This window comes from Artemia sp. Qi Xiang Cuo, chromosome 20 (genome assembly GCF_049724085.1).
Source record: "Artemia sp. Qi Xiang Cuo chromosome 20, ASM4972408v1, whole genome shotgun sequence".
NCBI lineage: Eukaryota > Metazoa > Arthropoda > Branchiopoda > Anostraca > Artemiidae > Artemia > Artemia sp. Qi Xiang Cuo.
Window position 1 is genome coordinate 32,719,511 of NC_142813.1, and position 24,571 is coordinate 32,744,081.

Sequence of the window (24,571 nt, forward strand, 5' to 3'; positions counted from 1 at the left end):
CTTGGTCTTATGGCGGTCGTAGAAAAACATGGTCCTAAGGCGGTACGCAAATGGCATGGAGATTCCTATGGCGGTACGTAGAATAATATGGTCCTATGGCGGTACGCAAATAGCATGGAGATTCCTATGGCGGTACGTAAAGTATAACTTAGATCTCTACTACTGTTAAGGAAGAGGGTAATATCCAAACCCTTGTTTGTAGTGAAACTATATTTGTCTTGAACAACTTTGGAAAGAGCTAATACATTAAACTGAATATTTGATGAATAATGATATTAATTGCTGAAAACTCATCAGTTCAAAATTTTACTATAATTTTAATGTTTATTATCAATATTAAGTACAAAAGAAAATATTTTTCATAAAATTGGTTTTCAGTAAAGCACCAATGACGCAATAGGTTTTAGACTTTTACAGTGAGAGAAGGAGGCGATACCCAAACTTTTGTTTGTAGTAATTTTTGTTCGTTACAAGCTTAATTTGTATATTCAGTTTAAGTTTCACTCGTTTTAAGATTTATTTATTCATTTACACTAATATCTTTTGTATGTTTGTTTGCATTGATTGTTTATTAAATTTCTGTTTGTTTTAAGTTTCATTTATACTTCAATGGCAAAATATTTTTTTCGTTTTAAGCTTGATTTTCATAGTTAATCTAAGCATTACTCGCTTTAAGATTTATTTATTCATTTATATTATTACTTGTTGCATTTAATAGTATTACTTATTCTTTAATAGTAATTTCTGGTCGTTTTGAGTTTTAATTTTAAAAGGTATTTGTATCTGCTGAGCTTAATTTTAAAATGGCCTTTACTTTTCTTTGAAAAACTTATTTCTCGGAAAGTTTTTTTGAATTAATAATAATACAGCATTGGAGCCGTATGGCCTTTACTATAGGTAACACTATAGCGTTGCCTCGGATAAAATGAACAGGTTCAAAAAATTTCTTTCACAAGAGAATCTTACAAAATAGTTTATGATAAAAAAACTCAAAGTGACAGTGACTTGGGCCAATATTCACCAAAACTGAAAACGGAATTTTCATGGCAATTGCTAAACCGGCAGTATTGTCTTTTTATAGTGATTCTAAATATATAAAATTCTCTTAATTTATTGTTACCTATACAAAACCAAAAATCTGAGAAAATTTGCCTGATTTTTGAAAAAAAAAAGTAGAAACACCCCCAATAAAGCAAGCGATCTTATTGAAAATCTCTTTATTAAATACATCATATCAGAGAAACCTACAGTAGAGGTTTTAAGCTCCAATCTGAAAAATGTGGAATTTCGCCTTTTTTTCAGATGAAACACTGTCGATGAATGTTTATTTGTTTTTTTTTCCCAGGGGTGATTGTATAATATCAAAGGTCCAAGATCATTGGGAGGGAGCTCACTCAAACGTGCATTCAAAGCTCTTTTTTAAGTTACCATACAGATTGGGCCAGGGGAAAGTATTGTTTTCTGCTATTTTAGGGCACCAAACTATGACTTTACCTTAAAGAGGACGAACTTGGAATGAATTTAAAATTCTGAGAAGCTTATTAATTTAAAAGTATTAATAACTATAGTTAAGGCTTCCCAATTGCAAAAGAAGTAATGCCACACGGTGGCAGTACTGGATTCAACCAAGTTGATTCGCTTTATTTCGTAATGAAATTAGGCTGCGTTTGGTGATCTGTAATTGCCTATCTGCTATAATGAGAGGGGGTGAGTCATTGTTTAGGTGGAGGTAGGGTAGATTCCTAAAAAAGTACATTTTAATGGACAAACTGCTTACTCTTCATGAGGCTTCAGATAAATGTTGAAAGAGGTAGGGGGGAGTAGGAATTAATTATTTTGTTTCTCTATACAGCTAAAATGTTACATTCCCATTTCTACCAGTACAGAGGTGGAAAAGGCAAGGCAGGGCATCATCAGCCCCACCAGGAAGTTTTTTTAGGGTAGCAAATACCGCTAGGAACTTATTTTTCAGCGATTTTAAATGGTAATATTTTTCTTTTTCTTTTTGTATGAAGTACTTCAATGTATTTAAACAAATATATGAAATGTATTTATCGATAAGAAAATCCTATGATAAAGGTTGTGATGGCTTCAGTTATGTAGAAGATCAAAAGTCTCACAAAACTTCTATCCATACAAACAATAATACTCTTTTTCATCCAACCAAAATTCTTCAGTAGTAATATTAACAAGGACTTTTCTACAAAAACTACTATTCATTGCCAATTTTTTAAGTAAATTAAAAATTTTACCCAAAAGTGAAATTGCAAATTCAAATGTAGGACGGTACTAATCCACGTACAATTATTGATTTGCACATTTTTAAAAGCAATTAACCAGGGATTTAAGGGTTCGGTACCTTAAGCTATATTTTGGTTGGGCCTGGGTATGATTTGGAAAACAATCAGAAATTAAAATATTTTTTTTAACTGAAAGCAGGGAATAGATTTGAAAATTATTTGAACAGATTATCCTTTATATGAAAGGGAAGTCTCCTCTTTTTAATTATAAAATTTGCCCGTTGTTTCCATATAGTATTTGTTATTGGGAAGTATGCATATATATATCGGGTGGGGAGGGGAGGACGAATTTTCTGCTGGGAGGATTTTGTACGGGGAGATTTTCCACCGAGAGGGAAGTTTCTAAGGGGTGAACTATTCGGGGGAATTTTTACACTGGGTGAATTTTCCGGAATTACGCATGGAGATGTTAGGCGTAACTTTCCCAGGTAAATTTTTGCCAGGATTGAATTGTCCAGAGGAATATTTCTAGGGAAAGAAGATTTTTCCGTGGAGGTGGACCCAGACATCCTGGTGTCATGTAAAAAACGATCAGAAATTTAATATAAAAAAAAGATGTTTTTTCAACTGAAGGTAAGGAGCAACATTAAACTTAAAACGAGCCGAAATTATGACGTATATGAAGGGGGTTACCTTTTCTTCAACACCTTGCTCTTTACACTGAAGTTTGAATTTCGTCCCAATTCTATAAAAACGACTCCTGAAACACAAGGGTCGTTTAATTAAAACAATAAGTAACTTCTTTAAAGTGCCGAAAAACTGTACTTTGAAGAGCGAGGTGTCGAGGAAGGAGCACCCCCTCCTCATATACGTAATAATTTCTGTTCATTTTAAGTTTTAGTGTTTACTCAGCTTCAGTTCTTGATAAACTGTAAGTTTCAAACAGTTGCCTGACATTAGTACCACTATCATGTTGTATTTACATGATAGATTTGGTTGTGTTCGGTGCACAAAAGTTTTTTGCCTCTAATTCGTCTTTTGATTATTTTTCTAAAGAAAACGTGATTAATTGTTTGATTTGTCTGAAACTCCGCTTTTTATAAAGAAAAGAAGAAAGGCTTTTGAGAGAAGTTCACTTCAGGACTATTGTGATTAGATTAATCTATTTGGAAAGAATTCTTGAATTTCTTGGTAAGTTGTATTAATCAGGTTATCAATGCATATACCAAACTCTATCTTAGGTAAAATTCTACTTTAGTTACTTTTGGCTATCTTGGAAAGGGGTTGGGTTAGGAAAATGAAACTTTCAGGGATGGATCTACATGCTAAGGTATGTCACGGGAAGGTACTTTGAAGTACCTACCTCCACTCCTCCCCCCTCTATATAATGGTAAATTACTGCACATTACTAGTTGTTTTAGCTCACATCTCATCCTATATTACAATCATAATTATAAATCACTGCTTACCTTACACAACTTCAGCTTTTAACCTTGTTCATTAAAATATATTCCAAAATCCTATTTTCCTTTAACATTCTTCTCTTTAAACTTATTTACTATATAGCTGACCTGCTTATGATACCCGTTTGTGATGTCAGAACTTTGTTATCATAGCCGCTTTAAGGGTATAATGCAAATGCAATGGGGTAGAAGAGTACGTTGATAAGCAAGCCATTTAAAATATTAGTTAGGGAAAGGATTTGACAAGAGATAAGACCAGTAAAAAAATCCAAATTGTTTTTAGAGGACAATTTATGTTATGAGATGTTTTTATTTTTATTGGTCCATGCGCTCATAAAGTTTCTGTTGAGTTTATTGAAACACTAGCATGGATTTTTTCTAGTTACAGACTCTCCATAAAACATTTAACAGTGCAAAGATGCACCTTAGCCAGGGGAGACGTGGTGCTTGGGAGTTAGTTTCACGGGGAGTCGTGTGCTGTGGGAGGGACATTTCTAATGCGTGACTATTCGCTGCGAGATAGTACACTGGGGAGTCTTAATAGAACTATGGCATGCAACTCCTTTTAATTTTTTTAAATTTTCCTTGCCATATGTTTCATATGGAGATGTTCCAGGGGCTTTTTTCTGTGCGTTTTGTTTTCTAGGAAATAATTTCCACGGAAGGGGGCATTTCTGGAGTGGCCAAGAAACCAATATATAGATTAGTCTTATTCCAGCGAAAAAATGCTAATGAGAATTTTTCAGGGTGAGTTGTCCACAAGCACTTTTACAGAGAGGGAAGATTCTCAGCGTGGAAAGAATTGTCTGGAGGGAATTTGATAGGGGGAGGTCCACTTTATGTTGGATGAAATTTCCATGGAGGAGTTCGGTGAGGGGGAGGGGTATATTTCAGATAGGGTGAGCCAGATTTAGCAGCATTATTCAAAAAACAAACAGAAATTATGCCATATATGAAGGATTGCCCCTCCTCAATACCTTATTCTTTACACTAAAGTTTGGCTGTTTACTAAAATGGAAAAAAGGGGCTTTTTAATTAGAATAGGAAGCTTTTTTAAAAGTGCCAACAGCTTTAGCGCAAAGAGCAAGGTATTGAAGAGGGGCAACACTTCATATCTGGAATAAACCTGCCAAAACTAATATGCCAATTGTGTTTTAATTTTTAATGCACTGTGAGCCAAAATCAAAGCAGCATTAGTTGAAAAATGTTCAGAAATTAAATAAAAAACAAGTTTTATTAACTGAAAGTAAGGAGCAACGGTAAAACTTAAAATGAACAATAATTATTCTGTATATGAAAGGGGCTGTCCTCTCCTCAACCCCTAGCTCTTTACGCTAAAGTAAAGTAAAGAGCAAGGCGTGGAGGAGGAGACAGTCCCTTTCATATACAGTAAAATTGCTGTTTGTTTTAAGTTTTAATATCGCTACTTACTTTCAGTTAAAAAAAAAACTTGTTTTTATTACTTAATCTCATAAAGACGATACTTTTGTCAGCATATGAAGAGCCATGTATATTGCAATTATATCTGTCTGGTTTATATGCAAAGTAACACAAGAGACGAAAATTAACGAACAAGAGAGTAGTGAAGAATTATGGTATGCAAAGTAATATTTGGCAAGGATAGTCACTAGTGATAAATCATTTGGGGTGGCAACATGATTAGATGATTTTTGGGGATTTGGGGAACCAAATTTTTTTTTGGGGTGGCACATAGATTTCAAGGGAAATCCCCGAAAATTTGGGAATAGTGAAAGCCCTGCTTGATTTCTAATCAGGAAAAACGAAATACTTAAACCACACGAGAAAGAAAAGCTCCAGCTTTGCGGTTGACGCAATAACGAATTGCCGCGAAATTAATTCAAAGTCAACCAAACACCGCCGCCTGTTCCGGCGGCGCACCAACGACGTTGTGACACTTCAGTGGCGGTCAACCGAGCCTCTCGTTGGCGGCGTTTGGTTGATGCGCCGGCATGGTGCTGGGATCTAGGTAAGACACAGAGTGCTACAAACATCAGAATTGACTTAAGAGGACAAGTTATGTCATGGGAAGATGTGTTTGAAATCCCCCTTCCCCCAAACTCAAAATTTTACTTTAGAAGCTTTTTTAAATATTTCTAAAGTGCTAAGACATAGAGTGTTACAAACATCAGAATCGACTTTAGAGGACAATTTATTGCATTGGAAGTTGTTTTTGAAATTCCCCTTCCCCTCAAACTCAAAATTTTCTAAAATTCTACTACATAAGCTTTTTAAATATTTCCAAAGCACTAAAAGATAGAGCGCTACAAATATTGGAATTGACTTCAGAGGACAAATTATGTTATGGGAAGATGTTTTTGAAATCCCCCTTCCCCCAAACTCAAAATTTTACTTTCAAAGTTTTTTTAAATATTTCTAAAGTATCCTCTAAAGTTGATTCTGATGTTTGTAGCGCTCTATGTCTTAGCGCTTTAGAAATATTTAAAAAAGCTTCGAAAGTAAAATTTTGGAAAATTTTGAGTTTGGGGGAAGGGAGATTTCAAAAACGTCTTCCCATAACATAATTTTTCCTCTGAAGTCGATTCCAATATTTGTAGCGCTCTATCTATTAGTGCTTTGGAAATATTTAAAAAGCTTCTAGAGTAGAATTTTGGAAAATTTTGAGTTTGGGGGGAGGGGGATTTCAAAAACATCTTCCCATGACATAAATTGTCCTCTAAAGTCGATTCTGATGTTTGTAGCACTCTATGTCTTAGCACTTTAGAAATATTTAAAAAAGCTTCTAAAGTAGAATTTTGGAAAATTTTGAGTTTGGGGGAAGGGGGATTTTATAAACCTCTTCCCATGATATACTGAGGCCTTCTAATTTCATTCTGATGTCTTGAACACTCTATTTTTTACCTCTTTAGAAATAATTTAAAAGCCTCAAACATAGGATTTTGGAGATTTTTTAGTTTGGGGGGACGTAGGATTTCAAACGTATCTTCCCATGACATAACTTGTCTTTTAAAGTTGATTCTGATGTTTGTAGCACTCTATGTCTTAGAGCTTTGGAAACATTTAAAAAAGCTTCGAAAGTAAAATTTTGGAAAATTTTGAGTTTGGGGGAAGGGGGATTTCAAACACATCTTCCCATGACATAACTTGTCCTCTTAAGTCGATTCTGATGTTTGTAGCCCTCTGTGTCTTACCTAGATCCCAGCACCATGCCGGCGCATCAACCAAATGCCGCCAATGAGAGGCTCGTTGACCGCCACTGAAGTGTCACAACGTCGCTGGCGCGCCGCCGGAACAGGCGGCGGTGTTTGGTTGACTTTGAATTAATTTTGCGGCAATTCGTTATTGCGTCAACCGCAAAGTCGGAGCTTTTCTTTCTCGTGTGGTTTAAGCATTTCGATTTTCCTGATTAGAAATCAAGCAGGGCTTGCACTATTCCCAAATTTTCGGGGATTTTCCTGAAATCTATGTGCCACCCCAAAAAAAATTTGGTTCCCCAAATCCCCGAAAATCATCCAATCATGTTGCCACCCCTAGTGATTTATCACTAGTGACTATCCCTGCCAAATATTACTTTGTATACCATAATTCTTCACTACTCTCTTGTACGTTAATTTTCGTCTCTTGTGTTACTTTGCATATAAACCAGACAGATATAATTGCAATATACATGGCTTTTCATATGCTGACAAAAGTATCGTCTTTATGAGATTAAGTAATAAAAACAAGTTTTTTTTTTAAAACTGAAAGTAAGGAGCGACATTAAAACTTAAAATAAACAGCAATTATACTGTATATGAAAGGGACTGTCTCCTCCTCCACGCCTTGCTCTTTACTTTACTTTAGCGTAAAGAGCTAAGGGTTGAGGAGAGGACAGCCCCTTTCATATACAGAATAATTATTGTTCATTTTAAGTTTTAACGTTGCTCCTTACTTTCAGTTAATAAAACTTGTTTTTTATTTAATTTCTGAACGTTTTTCAACTAATGCTGCTTTGATTTTGGCTCACAGTGCATTAAAAATTAAAACACAATTGGCATATTAGTTTTGGCAGGTTTATTCCAGATATGAAGCATCGCCCCTCTTCAATACCTTGCTCTTTGCGCTAAAGTTGTTGGCACTTTTAAAAAAGCTTCCTATTCTAATTAAAAAGCCCCTTTTTTCAATTTTAGTTAACAGCCAAACTTTAGCATAAAGAATAAGGTATTGAGGAGGGGCAATCCTTCATATATAGCATAATTTCTGTTTGTTTTTTGAATAATGCTGCTAAATCGGGCTCACCTTCTATGAAATATACCCCTCCCCCTCACAGACCTCCTCAGTGGAAATTTCATCCAACGTAAAGTGCACCTCCCCCCGTCAAATTCCCTCCAGACAATTCTTTCCTCGCTGAGAATCTCCCCTCTCTGTAAAAGTGCTTGTGGACAACTCACCCTGAAAAATTCTCCTTAGCTTTTTTTGTTGGAATAAGACTTTAATATATATATTGGTTTCTTGGCCACTCCAGAAATGCCACCTTCCGTGGAAATTATTTCCCAGAAAACAAAACAGACAGGAAAAAGCCCCCGGAACATCTCCAAATAAAAAATTTGGCAAAGAGAATGTAAAACAATTAAAAAGAATGTCATGTAATAATTCCATCAATACCCCCCAGTGTAACATTTCCCCCAGAATATTCACTCATTTGAAATTTCCCTCCCAAAGGAAAATTCTCCCCTTGGAAATCCACCCCAAGCACAACTTCCCCCCTGGCTAAGGTGCATCTTTGCACTTTTTAATGTTTTATTGAGAGTCTGTAACTAAACAAAATCCATGCTAGAGTTTCAATAAACTCAATAGAAACTTTATAAGCGCATGGACCGATAAAAATAAAAAAATCTTCTCATAACATAATTTGTCCTATCATAACAATTTGGATTTTTTTACTGGTCTTATCTCTTGTCAAATCCTTTCCCTAACTAATATTTTAAATGGCTTGCTTATCAACGTACTCTTCTACCCCATTGCATTTGCATTATACCCTTACAGAAGTTATGATAACAAAGTTGTGATATCCCAAATAGGTTCCATAAGCAGGTCATCTATATAGTAAATTAGTTTAAAGAGATGAATGTTAAAGGAAAATAGGATTTTGGAACATATTTTAATGAACAATGTTAAAAGCTGAAGTTGGGTAAGGTAAGCAGTGATTTATAATTATGATTGTAATATAGGATGAGATGTGAGCTAAAACAACTAGTAATGTGCAGTAATTTACCATTATATAGAGGGGGGAGGATTGGAGGTAGGTACTTCAAAGTACCTTCCCGGGACATACCTTAGCAACTAGATCCATCCCTGAAAGTTTCATTTTCCTAACCCAACCCCTTTCCAAGATAGCCAAAAGTAACTAAAGTAGAATTTTACCCTATCTTAAGTTAAAATAAACATTTTAAAAAGCATGGAAATGACTGAGGAGGAACAACTAGCCTAGGCTACTAAAAGGGTAAATGTTTACCAAATCATATTATTGACTTACAGATAAAGTGAATATACTAATTGATGCCTTTTTTATGCTCTTTCCAAATATAATAATCATTTTTGTCAGAAATGAATTCACCCCCACCCCTATATAGTAATTCAGGGTATATATTTACACATTAGGGGGTTGGGGGTAAAGTTTAAACTTACCTCCCACTTATACCAAAAATAGAATTTGCCCCCCCCCCTAATGTGCAAATATATACCCTGAATTGGAATATAGGGCCTATAAAAAAAATATTGGTATATATTATACTGATTGGTATATATAGGGGTGGGGATGAAATTCATTTCCAACAAAAATGATTATTATATTTGAAAAGAGCATAAAAAAAGACATTGAGTGGTATATTCACTTTATTTGTAAGTCAATAGGCTAGTATGATTTGGTAAAAATTTGGTAAATATCTACCAAATCATACTATTGACTTACACATAAAGTGAATATAGGCTACCACTCAATGCCTTTTTTTATGCTGATTACAAATATAATAATCATTTCTATCAGAAATGAATTTCAGCCCCCCCCCCCTCCCTATATATGCCAATTCAGGGTAGGCTATATATTTCTACATTAGGGGGGGGGCAGGGCAAATTTTGTTTCTTATGTAATTGGAGGTAAGTTTAAACTTTACCCCCACTCCCCACCCCCTAATGTAGAAATATAGGTAAATATCTACCAAATCATATTATTGACTTAGGAATAAACTGAATACACTATTTGATGCCTTTTTTATGCTGATTACGAATATAATAAGCATTTCTATCGGAATTGAATTTCAGCCCCCCCCCCCTATATAGGCTATACCTAACCTAACCCTGAATTGACATATATAGGGGGGCATAAAGTAATTTCCGATATAAATGATTATAATATTTATAATCAGCATAAAAAAAGACATAAAATAGTGTATTCACTTTATTCCTAACTCAATAATATGATTTGGTGGATATTTACCAAAATATATAGGCTACCCTGAATTGGCATATATAGGGGGGGGAGGGTTGAAATTCATTTCTGATAGAAATAATAATTATATTTTGAATCAGCATAAAAAAAAGGCATCGAGTGGTATATTCACTTTTTGCGTAAGTCAATAATATGATTTGGTAAATATTTACCAAAAATTTACCACTAAAAGTTCTTTCAATTATATGAAGGGTCTGGACTAATTTTTATCTCTTTGTTAACTAATAGACCTCAGTGACAGATCCAGGGGAGGGGTATGCACCCCCCCCCCTAAAATAGTTTAAAGTAGTGCAATTTACCTAATTAACGCTAGTTTGTGTTAATTAAACTTGCTCCTACTGCATGTTTATCAGATCAACCTATTTTGTGCCCCCCCCCCCCTAAAAAAAATCCTGGATCTGCCGCTGATAGACCTATGTCTCATTTAGAATGACTACTGACATTAAGTTGTCTTATTCTGTCCGCTAACTATTGAGTATTAGTATGTTTTGTTGTTCTTTATTTTTTTACTGAACTAGATTGCTTTGCATTTCTGGATATTGAACTCCTGCTTCTGAGTCTCTGCCCATCAAGTAAATGAGTCCAAGTCTGCTTGTATGGTCTATCTTATCTGGACTTTCAACAGTACTAATCACTTTCAAATTGCCTGCATAAAGGCTTATTTTATTTTTGATGTTTAGAGGTGCATCCTTAATGAAGATATTGACTAGAGTTGGGACCAAGACTATGCTGTGAGCCACTCCACTTCTCACTTCCACAGCATTTGAAAGAAATGTTTGCCTATCTTCCCCAAACTTAAAATTAAATTTAATTAATTTTAATAAAGCACTGAATAAATGACAACAAAATAAACACTTAAGTAAAAAAAACACTCTGAATATTTTGGCCCTATGTCTGGGGGCCTTTCTCAACAGGAAAAAAAGAGAAAAACAAAAAAAAATGTTTTAAAAAAAAAATAACATACAACAAAACTAAACATGTGTTGAGAAAGACTCCCAGACATGGAGTCAAAATATTTGGAGTGTTTTTTTTTTATTAAGTGTTATTTTTTTTGTTATTTATTCACTGCTTTATTAAAATTAAAACCCATTTTTTTTTCTGCTTAATTTTTTTGTAAATGGAAAAGCAGTTTGGTGTAAGAACTTAATTATGTTAATTGCAATAGCTTCTAGCTTAATGCAGTCTCCTGTGGCACACCTTATCAAATGCTTTTGCAAAGCCCAGAAAAATCATGTCTACTGGAAAACACTTGTCTATAAGTTTGGTGACATATTTATATGCATCAGTAGAGTTGGTCTCAACCAATCAAGCAAAATAGAAACCATGCTTGCATGAGGCAAAAGCATACCACAAGTCAGATGTTTTATGACAAAAGAGTCATCTACTCCCAAGTACTTTACAACTGCAGAGGTGATACTGAATGGTTGGTAGTTGATTGCCTGATCTCTGTTACCACCTTTGTTTAATGGGTTAGTGTTTGCTATCTTCTAATCTGCAGGCATATACTTTGAATCTGGAGTCTTCTGGGAAAGCTGGTTGAATAGAAGAGTCAGTTCAGCATGTGCCTGTTTTGGAAGTTGAGGCTGTATGTCATCTAAACCAAGCATTTTTTTGGGTGCAGGTTTTTAAGATGGGTTTTCAGGTCTAAATAGCTGATATTTCAATTAGAATATCATACTTGGGGGGATCTGGGAGAGAAGCACTGTCAGTGGGAGTGAAAATAAAGGCAATTTGATCACTAAGGGAATTTATTATTGCTTGTTTGGATCATTGCTTTTATGCAATCATTCAGTACCAGCTTGGTTACTGAATGTCTACCAGACTTTTTATCTGAGGCAAAAATTCCAAAAAAATTTAGGATATTTTGTATCAATATTAGTAAATTTTTCAGTGCTGATTAATTTTCTAGTAGAAAGATAAATATACTAAGTAAATTTATGGTGGTTGACCATATCTAAACAAAACATGCTACAGTTATAGCTTAGTTTAGTCCTACCCCAGTTCTTAGGCAGTGCCTTATCTAGGACAAATACTTTAGTTAAAATATAACTGTCATAATTGTAGACAGTAACAAGTAGGGAATCTCTGCATACTTGAGATAGGCTGACTATAGTCTAGGCTAGAAATACTTTTTTAAGACATAAGCATAAAAAAAATATCCTGACATCCTAGACTATTTAATTGCAATTATCCTGCATAACAACACTTTAATATATCCATGCATGATTCTGTCATAATTTAGTGGCTCTACTTTAAGGTCCAAGATTAGGCTGTATTTTCCAATTTAGACTGAAGATGAATGTGTATCCAAGGTCATGCTCCATTATTAAAAGAAAACTTGAAAACCAAACATCACAGATAAAAAAAAGTAGAATATGATATTTAAAAGCCTATTTAAAATAATTACATATTTAAATATCTACAATTATCAAAAAACAATGCCTTTTTAATGTACTTTTCAACCACAGAATTTATTAAAATAAATTCAATACCCATTCCTAAATGAGACATCTCTGAGGTAGTCAAGTGCAGATTTGGGAAAACTTGGCAAACATGCATGTATTGCTCAACTAAATAAGTAACTTCCCATCTTTTCAGAGAAGAAGAATGATTAGAAGATTAATTTTAGTACCTGCCACTGTGTAGTTTTTTTTTTATAAACCCAAATATGCAAAAAATCCAAATATGCAAATATGCATCAATCCTGTGTACCAGGACATCTAGGAATGGAAAGTGTGTATTCACAGCCATTTCTTACTTTATAATGTGTCTAGCCTGTGGAGTTAAGCAAGCCAAAGAAAGATTCTAGAGACATTTCTCCAAGTTCCCACAAATAAAAAATGCCATCAGTTATCTTTGAAGCAACCCCAAAATTTAGGCTTAGCAAAACTTTGCATAATAACTTGTTCTTCAAGGTCTCGAGATATCATGATGAGATTAGCTTCTGTTAGTGAAAGGAGAGCACCCATTGATAGACCACATTTTGTATGTAAAAATTATGTCTATAGTAAAGATAAAAAGTAGTTTTGTTACAGAGAATTGTGAGTGAAAGAAGGTTCTAGTTTCAGAGCATAGATTTCTCAGAGACAAATAGGTTAGCAGCAAGCTTCTGCTCCAGAATGAGTTTTGTCTGGTGGGGATCACAATTTGAATACATTGATTTCATGTCAGAACTACCAATTCTTGTATCTAGTCAGACCAAAGCTTTTTTGCTTTTGAAACAAATTCAATATGTGCTTTGTGAGCCTGAGCAAGTGGGTGATATGCAACTTCCTTTTAAAACAATTTTCTATCACAACTATCTTGGAACACTGTAATCATTTGTGTTTTGATTTTGGTGTCAGTATTTTGGCAAATCCATGGCTTGGTGAAATCCTCCCCCCTGAGCATCTCATTTATATTTGTTTACCCCTATATATTTGTATATATCTGTATATACATATTTGTTCATTATTCTTTTTATTTGTTGTTGATTTTTAATTAATTTTTTTAATTTGAAGTTGAATTTTTTTCAAAAAGTTGGATATTTAAATATTCTTGGTTTTAGTTTGACTCTGTTATTTTGAGTTTGTATATAAATTTGTATACCAATGGCTATGACTGTTCTTATTACATATTTCGTGCCTTATCTTTTATTGTGACAAGAACTGCCACTGATTGGCATGACTATGTAAGGCATTTGACACTAATATTATTTGAGTTGAACTGACAAAATTTTTCTATATTTGCCATAAGAGAATTGAATGAGGAAACAATTAGTTGAAGAGGATTCTCAGGCTTGTGAATTTTAGGAAGACCAATTGTTTCCTCTTCTAACACTCCTACAGCAAAGATAGAAAAAACTTGGTCAGTACATTTGTAAACTATAATATCAACTGAAATTTTAATAAAAAAAGGGTATTGACAGTATTCAATTACTGAGTTAGATCTTTATGTGTGGCAATGTAAAATTACAGATTGTTGTTACATTAAGTGAATGAATTGTTTTATCAATGTTAGGCTAAATGTTTTTGGAAATGTTGGAAAACTAGTAGACTACTGTTGTAAAAATATTGGAAAACTAGTAGCCTACTGTTGTAAAAATGTTGGAAACTCTGAAGCTTGTAAAAATAATTGTCAAGCTATAATTAAGCAGGCAGACTCTAGATTTCCAAAGCCTGGAACCCAGAATATAACAGGATAATTTGTCAATATAATTCATAAACATCATAGAAAGTTCAAAAGTTTAATTTGAGAACCTTCCTCTCTCCCAGAATTTTGTTTTAAAAAATTGGCTAAAGAATATTGAGTGTCTTATGACCTTATAGCCTCTTCTCTACCCCCTCCCATTGACCTGGGGCTAGGTATAATCCAACTCCCCTTGAGCCAAGGGAACTATTGAAGAAATGTTCAAGCCAGTGAACCCAGTTCTTCACAAAATACCAATTTTTAGTCTGTTGAAAAGTTTTTTACTTGTTAGAATCTATATCTCAGCTGTTATTAGCATGCACACTTTTGTAACCAGCCACTAATAATGATGCAGCATTCATTTTCAAATATATGAAAAATGCACCCAACAATATGCCAACAATGGCACCCAACACCTGAACCAAAAAATTTCATGACTATCATCCCTCATAATCTCCTAACAACCCTCTCCCTGTCCAGCATTGTTCAAAAAGGGAGGCCTGACAGTAAAAAACTCAATTGTTTGTCTATCCTGTGAGAGCAAAACAACTCTATTCCATAATGACATGTCCATAAGGGATGGTGTTAAGCACAAAATCCTTGTAGCTGAGATTATGGCAACAGTTGCTACTTTTGCCTTAATCTCATGGTGAACACTTCAATAAAATTGTGCTTTCAAAAAAAATACATATCTAATGCTGCATCCTCCCCTTTCCCTTTGAAAAAAGACAGGCACAAAATTGCCGAGTATACATAAGGATCTACAAAAAGTAATAATTATACTTTAAAAATATCAGCCTAAACAGAAAGGTTGAAATTAAACATTAAAATAAACTTTTTTTTTACATTTTGTCTCCAAAAGTACTAAAAATTTAAAAGAAATTGTTTTGTACTATCTAGAATTTTTTTAACACTAGAATCAAAAGCAATGGGTGGTCATAACGTAGAAAAGCACTCTCAAATAGGCACAAGATGTCACCACCCAAATTTTTCATTTTAAGTCTTCAAGTTTCAGTGGTTTTATTTTCAGGTAGCAGGCCATAATAACTATTTGTCCAGCTTAGTTGATTTGGAGCTCAAGTAGTTTTTTTATATGAATTGGGAAAGAAGCTTTTCTTATTAAAGTAAAGAGTAAAGTTGAAACTTAGTATGAACAAAAACTACTCTTCCATGGTTTATGCAACCTATTTTTGAAAAACTGTTTCAAACACACTGGTGCATGATATTTACTTTTATATGTAAAATTCTGAAGAAACTAGCTCCACTGAAAACACAAAACCAATTGGACAGGACAGGAATAGAAACAGGAAAATCCTTAAGTGGCCTGCAAAATATAAAAGTATAATTGATAAAGCTCTCAATCATCTGCCAACCATGAAATCAGTAGATTTTATGACAAAAAATTAAGAAAGAAAAGGTGGGGTTTAATTTTAATGAAGCAGTGAAACAAAAATAAATGAAAACAAATCAACATTTTTATTAAAAAATACTCCAAATATTTTGGTCCCATGTCCGGGAGCCTATCTGAACAGAAAAAAAAACACAAAAAAAAAATGATTTTAAAAAATAACACACATAAAAAAAAACGACAATTTAACACATGAAGATAAATAAATAAGAAACAACTCACATCATAAACAAACTTCCAGCACTGACGTTATAACAAAAGAAAACAAAAGCAAATGTCGATAGTGAAACCAGGGTTGCTCTCCTCTTAACATTCAGTGTATAAATGGGAATATCATAAACAAACTTTCAGCACTGACGTTATAACACAAGAAACAAAAGCAAATGTCTATAGTGAAGCCATGGGTTGCTCTGAATGATAAGAGGAGAGCAACCCAGGTTTTCACTACAGACATTTGCTTTTCTTTCTTGTGCTATAACGTCAGTGCTGGAAGTTTGTTTATGATATGAGTTGTTTCTTTTTTATTTATCTTTGTGTGTTTAGTTGTCATATTTTTTGTATGTGTGTTATTTTTATTAAAAACATTTTTTTTTTCGTTTTTTGTTTTTTTTCCTGTTGAGAAAGGCTCCCGGATGTGGGGCTGAAATATTCGGAATATTTTTGATTAAAGTGTTCTTCTTCCTTCTTCTATTTCACAGCAGGCAGGCTTTTCAGTATTTACTATTTAGCCCTTTTCCTTTGGCTTCACTCTGTGGGCTACATAGCTACTGGCTTGATTGCCTCTTATTTATTAGATATTCTCAGATATCTTTCAGTAGATCTTTCGACTCAAGGAGTTGAAACATAAGATGATATATGCTGATTTCTATGCTCTATTTGCAGGTATGGTTGGATAGGCTCTTGGCTGATAGTAAGATTTTGGTGTTTGAAGCATTTTAACACTTTACACAGCAAGATATGTTGTGCAGACGTCAGCATATTACATTCAAATAGGCAGTGGTCAATTGTTTTATTATTCATATTACAATACCTGCAGAGAGGGGACAGGGAAACTGGACCACTTGAATTAGGAAACTGGTATAAGAATGCAAGAAAATTTAGTCCATTTGTTCCAGAACAAATTCTATGATAAATTTTAGAAAATATTTATTGGGAAAGGGGGAAAGGATAGGACTATTCTTATTAAATATAATATCTGATAGTCTCCATCGGTAAATATCTCTAATGGGGATTGGTCTCGCACTTGGCTGGTCAATATTTATAGCATTTTTTGCTATTTCATCAACCTAATGGTTACCACTTATACCAGAGTGGCTAGGAATATACTGAAGATAAGTTCTTATACCACTTGAAGCAAGATTATCTATAATAAGTGTCAATGTGCAACTTATACTGAGGAGCTGAGGTCACCAGCTCAAGGCTTGATAAAGTTTCGGAATACACTATAATATTATTTGAATTAGCAATCAAAGGTTGGTTTTCCATAAGGTGTTCTAATTCCATGATTATGGTATTTAATTCAGCAGACATTATAAATACATTAGTATACAATCTCTCACCCATTGCAATTTTCAGGTGAGGAGGGAAAGCACCACTTGCTACCTTCTCTTTTATTTTGGACCCATCAACAAAGATTTGGAAGTGGTTTTTATAAGTAATTGTAATAAGTTCAGCAAATTTTTTCTGGACAAAAGTAATGGGGGTTAAATCTTTATTCCACTTTTGAGAAATCAGTATTTATTATGGGAATTGACCAATTCCATAGAGGGGATTGGGGGAAACTAGGTGCAATAGACTTTGCCGGTACAAGGAACTTCTTCTGAATATTGGCATACTCATCTGCAATGCCTCTATACATGGCTGGATTTCTTAACCAATTATGTAGGGTGTGTGAGCTATTTGATTCAATTTTTGTTAGATGTTTTGTCAAGAGAAGCTACGTCTCTCCCTTACTGTTGTTAATCCACTCTCCACAAGCAGAAAATTGATGCTTGTGAGTTTCCTAAGACCAAATATGAGATGTATTATATCGTTTTGTATTGTTTCAATTTTTTGTATCTGGGTCTTTGCACATCGACCATATACGATGAGCCCATAGGCAATATGGGAGCTTATATATGGTTTATATAAAACTGGTGTTAGGTTTTCTCCTTACATCTCCAGGGCGTGGAAGGAAGTATTGTTAGTATATTTGTTTTTCTATAGCATTTTTTTATTGTGTTTGAAATGTGGAGGTGGAAATTAAGTTTTTGGTCAAGTATGAGACCTAGGTAGTTAATATGATTATCTTCTGGAATAGTTGTTCCATTTAGAGTTAGTTTTGTATTTACATGATTTTGCTTTCAGTGAAATTGGATTATTTTTGACTTGGTAGGTGCAATGGGTAAATCTGAATGTTGAGAGAATTTTTCAAATCGGAAAAGTGACTTTTGCAGCTTTGACTGGTGCAATCTCAAAGGTGTTGCCAGATGACCATAGCACCAGATTGTCAGCATATTGTAGATTCGTGTGGGGGAGGTTCATGTCCCAGAGATATAGGGCAAAGAGGAGGCAGCTAAGGACTGCTTCCTGAGGAAGGTCTTTGGTTATTGTCTTTTGGGGTGAAGAGGCTGAACCTACACAAACAATGAAACTTTATAATTCTATGAAAGATTTTATAAAAGATACTAGCTTGGGGGGTAGTCCAAGGTTTGCAAGTTTGTTTAAAAGGGTTTGGTGGTTCACATTTGTCATATGCCTCTTCAAAATCTAGGAAAGCTGCAACTAGGACATTATTTTTTAGAATGATTCATTTATTGCATTTGTTAACAATATGAAAGCATCTGTTGAGGAGTGGTGTTTCCTGAAGCCAGTTTGAGTGTGAGGGATCATATTATTACTTTCAAGAAAGCAGTGGAGCCGGTCATATATAATTTTATCCACTATTTTCCCCATCACACGAGTAATCATTATGGACCTTTAAGACTAAGGGTTATTTTGGGTTTATTTTTATATAGAATTGGTAGGAGGGATGATCATTTTAATATATTGGCGAACATAGATGATGCCCAAGCATGATTATAACAGTTTATAATTTCCTGTTTTTATGAAGGGATGAGATTCTTTATCCATGTAGGGTGTATATTGTCATAGCTGCCACTAGTCTTGGTCCTAATATAATTTATTGCATTATTCATTTCCTGGATTGAAAATGGGCTAGTTATATACGCGGATCCTGGGCGTGGTTGGTAACTTGGGTTCATAGGAATAGGGGACATTTTGCTGCAATTATTTGATGTTAGCTTATTAACAAAAAGAGTGGCAAATAGCTTAGCTTTTTCATTATCGTTGTCATAATTGGCATTATTATGTATAAGCTCATACAGAAGTGGGTTGGGGGAAGTCTTTTCCCCACAGATGTGGCTTATGACTTTATGTATAATTGGCTCATGTGTTTCTCTGGAGAGATTATTTGCAAAATTATGGCAGTAGTTATATTTAGTATTTATTATAGTCCTTTTTAGATTAGATTCTACTTGAAATTTTTTTAAACATGTAGTTGGTGATGGTTTTTTTTAGGAATGTTCTCCTAGCTGCCTTTTCTGTTCTCCATTTATTTTGGCACTCATTTGTCCACCATGCTTTGGGAATGTGTTCAGGGAAGGTTTTCTTGGGTGTTGTCCTGGGGATAGCATGATTAGCTGTATTCACTAGTAAGGATGTTAAAACTTCAGCATGTCTGTCAACTGTTGTGTTTTAAATGCATAAATTTCGGGACAGACTTACAATTCCACCATTTGGCTTATTTTGGAAAATAGGGCAAATTGCTTTGGTGTTGATAAATTTAGAGGTATGTGATAGGGTTTCAGCAGATTCGTTTAGGGAGCAAACTATGGCAAAGTGTTCAGCACATAGACTATCAATTTTATTTATATAAATTTAGTTCAAAATATTTAATGACACAATTTGTAGGTCAATTGTAGAGAAACTGCCACTTTTGGGGTTGAAATATGTATTCAGGTTTGGAGGGGTAGCAACAGCTAAATCAATATTATTTGAAGTCATACGCTCAATGAACTTACCAGTTTTATTTGCTGTTTTTTTTCCCCACAAACGGCTGTGGGCCTTAAAGTCTCCACAAATAATGATATTATTTAACATATTAGAATTATTCATATAGCTGAAGAAATCCATGGCATCTGTAGTTTGGCCATTAGGGCTATAAAAGCTTATTATGAAAGTTTTTGTATTATTCAGACAAACACTGATACCAATTGCAGCAACATCATCTATAAAATTTGGAAAGTTGATGCCATAGAATTTTATATTATTTTTAACTATTAAAGTTACTCCACCTCCTTTTCTCTCTGATGATCTATCCTTTCTCAGGATAGTATATCCCAGAGACTTAATTTGTTGATTTTGGGTTAAATGAGTTTCCTGGAGGCAAGTAATATTGATGGATTATAGTAAAAAACTAAAGTGTTGATATGTTTTGATTTATTTTTGTTTCACTGCTTTATTAAAATTAAAATCCGTTTTTTCTTGCTTAATTTTTTGTAAATGGAAAAGCATTGTGGTCTAAAAAATTATTTAGATTTTATGACACAATCTTAACTCTCTAAAAAAGCTAAAGAAAGCTTAGTTTTTGGTGCAGTGTGGTCGAAAAAATTATTTAGATTTTATGACACAATATTAATTCTATAAAAAAAACTAAAGAAAGCTTAGTTTTTGGTAAAGCACTAGTTTTTCAGAATTCTACAAATATAGTGAAATATCACCAGCTAGTCCATTTGAAATAGTTCTTCAAAAATATGTTGCATAAACCATGAAGCAGTAATTTTGCTTGTTTTAAATTTTGACTTTGCTCTTTACTTTCATCAGAAACACCTTTTTTAAGTAATTTGTTCAATACACTTGAGCTCCAAATCAACTAAGCTGAGTAATTATTTAATAAGATGAATAATTATTTGTTGCCTGCTGCTGCCTGCTACTTGCTTTCTTTTTAAGTATTAAAAAATATTGACTATTTCTGGATAGTGGGCTACAAATTGATTTTTTTACTTTGTTACTACTTTTGAAGCCAAAGCATTAAAAGAAAATTTTCTTTTACTGTCTGTATTTTAACCTTCTTGTTCAAGCTGATATCTTTACAGCAGAATTTATGGTTTCTAGACCCATATGAATATTCTGCAAAGTTGTGCCCATCTTTTTTCAAAGGGGAGTATGAAGGTTTAGAAATTTATTATTTTGAAAGTACTTTTTCATTGCAGCGTTTACCTTAGAATGGGTAAAAACAAGTGATTTTTAAAGTACCGAACATAGTGAAAATGACACTAAAAGCCTAACACTAATACTAAAAGCCTTTATGGGCCATGGTTAATACAAAAATATAATAGCATAAGAATTATTGACAAAGACACATCCTTAAATCAAAATTCAGTCATAAATAAGTTACAGAAAACGGTCCCTATGTATGATACCTGCAGGCCTACCCAAATTCTTTCCCAACTTTTTAATACATATAAAACTTCTATTGCTTAATATAATATCCACCCACTCCTCTCCTGTATGCCACCCCAGAAAAATATCCTTTCTCAGACTATTCAATTTCTTACAAAAAGCTTCCCCATCTCCACACAATGGGCAAAAGCAATGACCCATCTTTGACTTCTACCTTCCCATATTCTTTTTTTTTGTCACCAAGTGGCAAACATCCCTTCTTGCTGATATCATCCACTTTAGCTCTTCCTTATTAAGCATTGCCTAAAATAAAATCCCCCTCCATGCTTCCTTAATTCTAGCATGCAGAGAGAGGTGGGGATGCTGTTATATCACAATATCATTTCTGGATTTTCTGGTTCTCTAGAATAATCCTTACTTGTTCTGATACCACCCCTTTTCTAGACCTACTCTTTTCCTGCTATTCCACTGCCTGTTTACTCATACTCTAATCAGCCCCAAATCACCCCTTAAAACTAATCTATTAAGATTATCACTTACGCCTAACAATTTATAGCTAAAAATATATCTAAATGAAAATATGTAACATATCCCATACATATCTAGAAGAAGAAGAACAATTGATAATTCCATGTCTAATAAAACAGATATCCATATTTGTTTACAGTTTTTGATAGTAGCAGGTGGCAGATTAAAAAAAGGAAACATGGGTGAGAAATCAGCTAAAAATACAGCTGAACCATATGGCAAAAACAGCTAAAAAGGTGTAGCGTTTCCTTTGAAGGTTTAGGTGTTTCTGGAATTGACAGATACTTATTGTTTGAATTTTAACGGACGAGAAGCAACATTAACATGCTAATCAGTTTGTCTTATTTATTTTGATGGTTCAACTAGTGCAACACTGATGAAAATGTGGCAATGTAGCCTATTGAAAATTTCATGATTTTGAAACAATTAAAAGAAAAATCATAGAAAATTGCCCTTGTCAGGTATGGATAGACCTAAGATAGATCCTGGAGGCAAAAGAGATTTTTGTTGTCATGTCCTTGGTACTTAAAAGGTAAAAATTTTTATGAAAATTCATTAAAAAATCGATCAATACAAATATCTTTCTCAGAATTTCTATATGCCTCCTCTCCCCATGTAGAGCTAGTACTAAAGTACTCTGATTTTCTGATGGAAGACATTTCGGACTGTAAATGTACTTAATTTTGTTTTTGTGGCCAATGATCAGAAATCTCACTGATAAAGCCAACTAGGTGACAACGTGTCAGAAAACACAATGAACACTTTTTTCTGGATGCTGGAATCAGGTTTTATTAAAATCTACAATCCATTTTGTTTTATATTGAGAAATCCAAACTGATCTTTTGTTATTTACACAGCTATTTAGGTTTAAGAGCTTTGGATAAGATTGCAAATACTCATTGTTGTTTTTGTTTTTTTTTTCATAGTACATTGTTGAACTTTGTAGTACCAATTGTTGCCCAACAATTGGTGCACTGATGCAAATCTCTGGGGGAGGGGGAGAGGAGTGATGGATTATTTATTTTTTTGGGAAAGGGGTTGAAATTGAAAAGCCTGTTTTAGTTCCAAAGTTTTAAGTTTTCTGGGAGGATGGTACATTAGATCTTTGTTAGGAGACTCCCTTTACGTGCAGACAAGGACACCCACAAAGGAAGGGGGTTTTAGACCACCCTCCTCCTAGTAAACAAGAAAATATGCAAAAAGTGCCAAGAATGTTGGATCCAGGGACAGTTTTAACACTTAAATGACAGGAAAAACTGTTACCCCGCATATCTTATAGCCATATAGGCAATAAAATTATTATTTATTAAACTCATTTAAAGAGTTAAATTAGTTAAATAAATCTCATTTCAAGATATAAGTCATTCAAAGCAACTGAACGTGGTGTTAAATTGAAGAATCTGTTTTAGTTCCAAAGCTTTAAGTTTTCTGAGAGGATAATTCTCTGGATCTTTACTAGGAGACTCTTTTACGTGTAGACACGCGACACCCACAAAGTAAGGGAGTTTTAGACCCCCCCACCTCCCTGGTACATATGAGAATATGCAAAAAAACCCAGAAAATTTTCAATCTGGGAATAAATCTTAACACTTAAATGACACAGGAGAAGTTGTTACCCTACCAGTCTTATACCCTTATGGACTATAAGATTATTATTTCTTAAACTTGAGGAACATGTAAAAGGAGCAAGATTTAAATCAGTTAAAGTAACAGAATGTGGTGTTAAGACATTGTGTGGTTCAAAGATCCAGGATTTCACAAAGGGAACAGTTGCTCTTAGATTTGCTTTGATTTAAAATAGAAAGTAAGTACACTGAAGAAAGTTTGTGTAATTGTCTTTTTAATACATATTTCTTTCATTTTGAAGGCCGTTTTTGTAACAGTCGATGCAGCTGGGCATTTTAGTATTAAAGTCTAAATGATATCAGTTCGTGCAAGGCCACTTTTTATATTTTTGTAGGTTTTAATATCAAAGTAAATGATTGATTCCGAATTTTTTTGCAGACACAAGGATATTTCCTAGCAGTGAAAATTTCGTATCAGAAACGGCAAAATTTATTTTACATCTGTTGAAAATATTCCTTTTTGAAGTTAGTTTGACCATTTTAAAATTCATTAGAGAACACCTACAAACCCAATCCCAAACACAAATCGAGAAAATCATGGAGCAGGTTTTCGCTGGGTAATTGATCAATCAAGATCAAAACCAGCAATAGGCTAAACTGTATTTTTTTTGTAACTATTTTTTCTTCTGAACCTGGTCAAGTTGATTCTTGAACATGAAAAGAGCAAGAAATGATACATGTATTTGTTTTTTTTCTGGGGACAGCTTTAAACTAGAGCCTTCTATATTATTCTAATTCTAGAATTTAGAAATTCTATTGTTATATTGGAAATTTTAGAAATATTTCTATAGAGGTTAATTGGACCATTCTAAAATACAATGGAGAATTTGTGCATACTCAGTTCCAAACAAAAATCAAGATAATTATGGAAAAGGTTTCCACTGACTAATTGATGAATTAAGATCAAAACCTGCAAACAAATTCTATTCTTGTTTGTTTCTTGTTGTTTTTTTTTTTTTTGGTTTTTCACTATTTTTCTTATGAACTTGGTCAAGTTGACTCTTGTACAGGGAAAAAGCAAGCAATGTTATTTATGTTTGTTATTCCTTGGTACAGCTATAAGGTACATCCTTTATAAGTATGCTTATTTCAGAAATTTATATTCAACTATAAAATGTGTCATATTTTCTTCCAAATCCGCATTCCTGAAGCTTTTGCTCTATAGAGTTCATCAAAATGGCATCTTGTCTAAATACAAATCCACAAAAAATTGCATCTTGGATATAATAAGA

The 24,571-nt window shown here is 33.8% G+C and overlaps 1 protein-coding gene across 1 annotated transcript in view; it reads left to right on the top strand.

Annotated features, from left to right (window-relative positions):
• Window positions 1–3,276: 3,276 nt before the first annotated feature.
• Window positions 3,277–24,571, top strand: part of Clic (chloride intracellular channel protein 5) — a 77,984-nt gene continuing 56,689 nt past the window's right edge. Inside the window, exon 1 of the mRNA XM_089106333.1 lies at window positions 3,277–3,431. The gene's annotated coding sequence lies outside the window, so the exon portion shown is untranslated. The remainder of the gene's footprint in view (window positions 3,432–24,571) is intronic.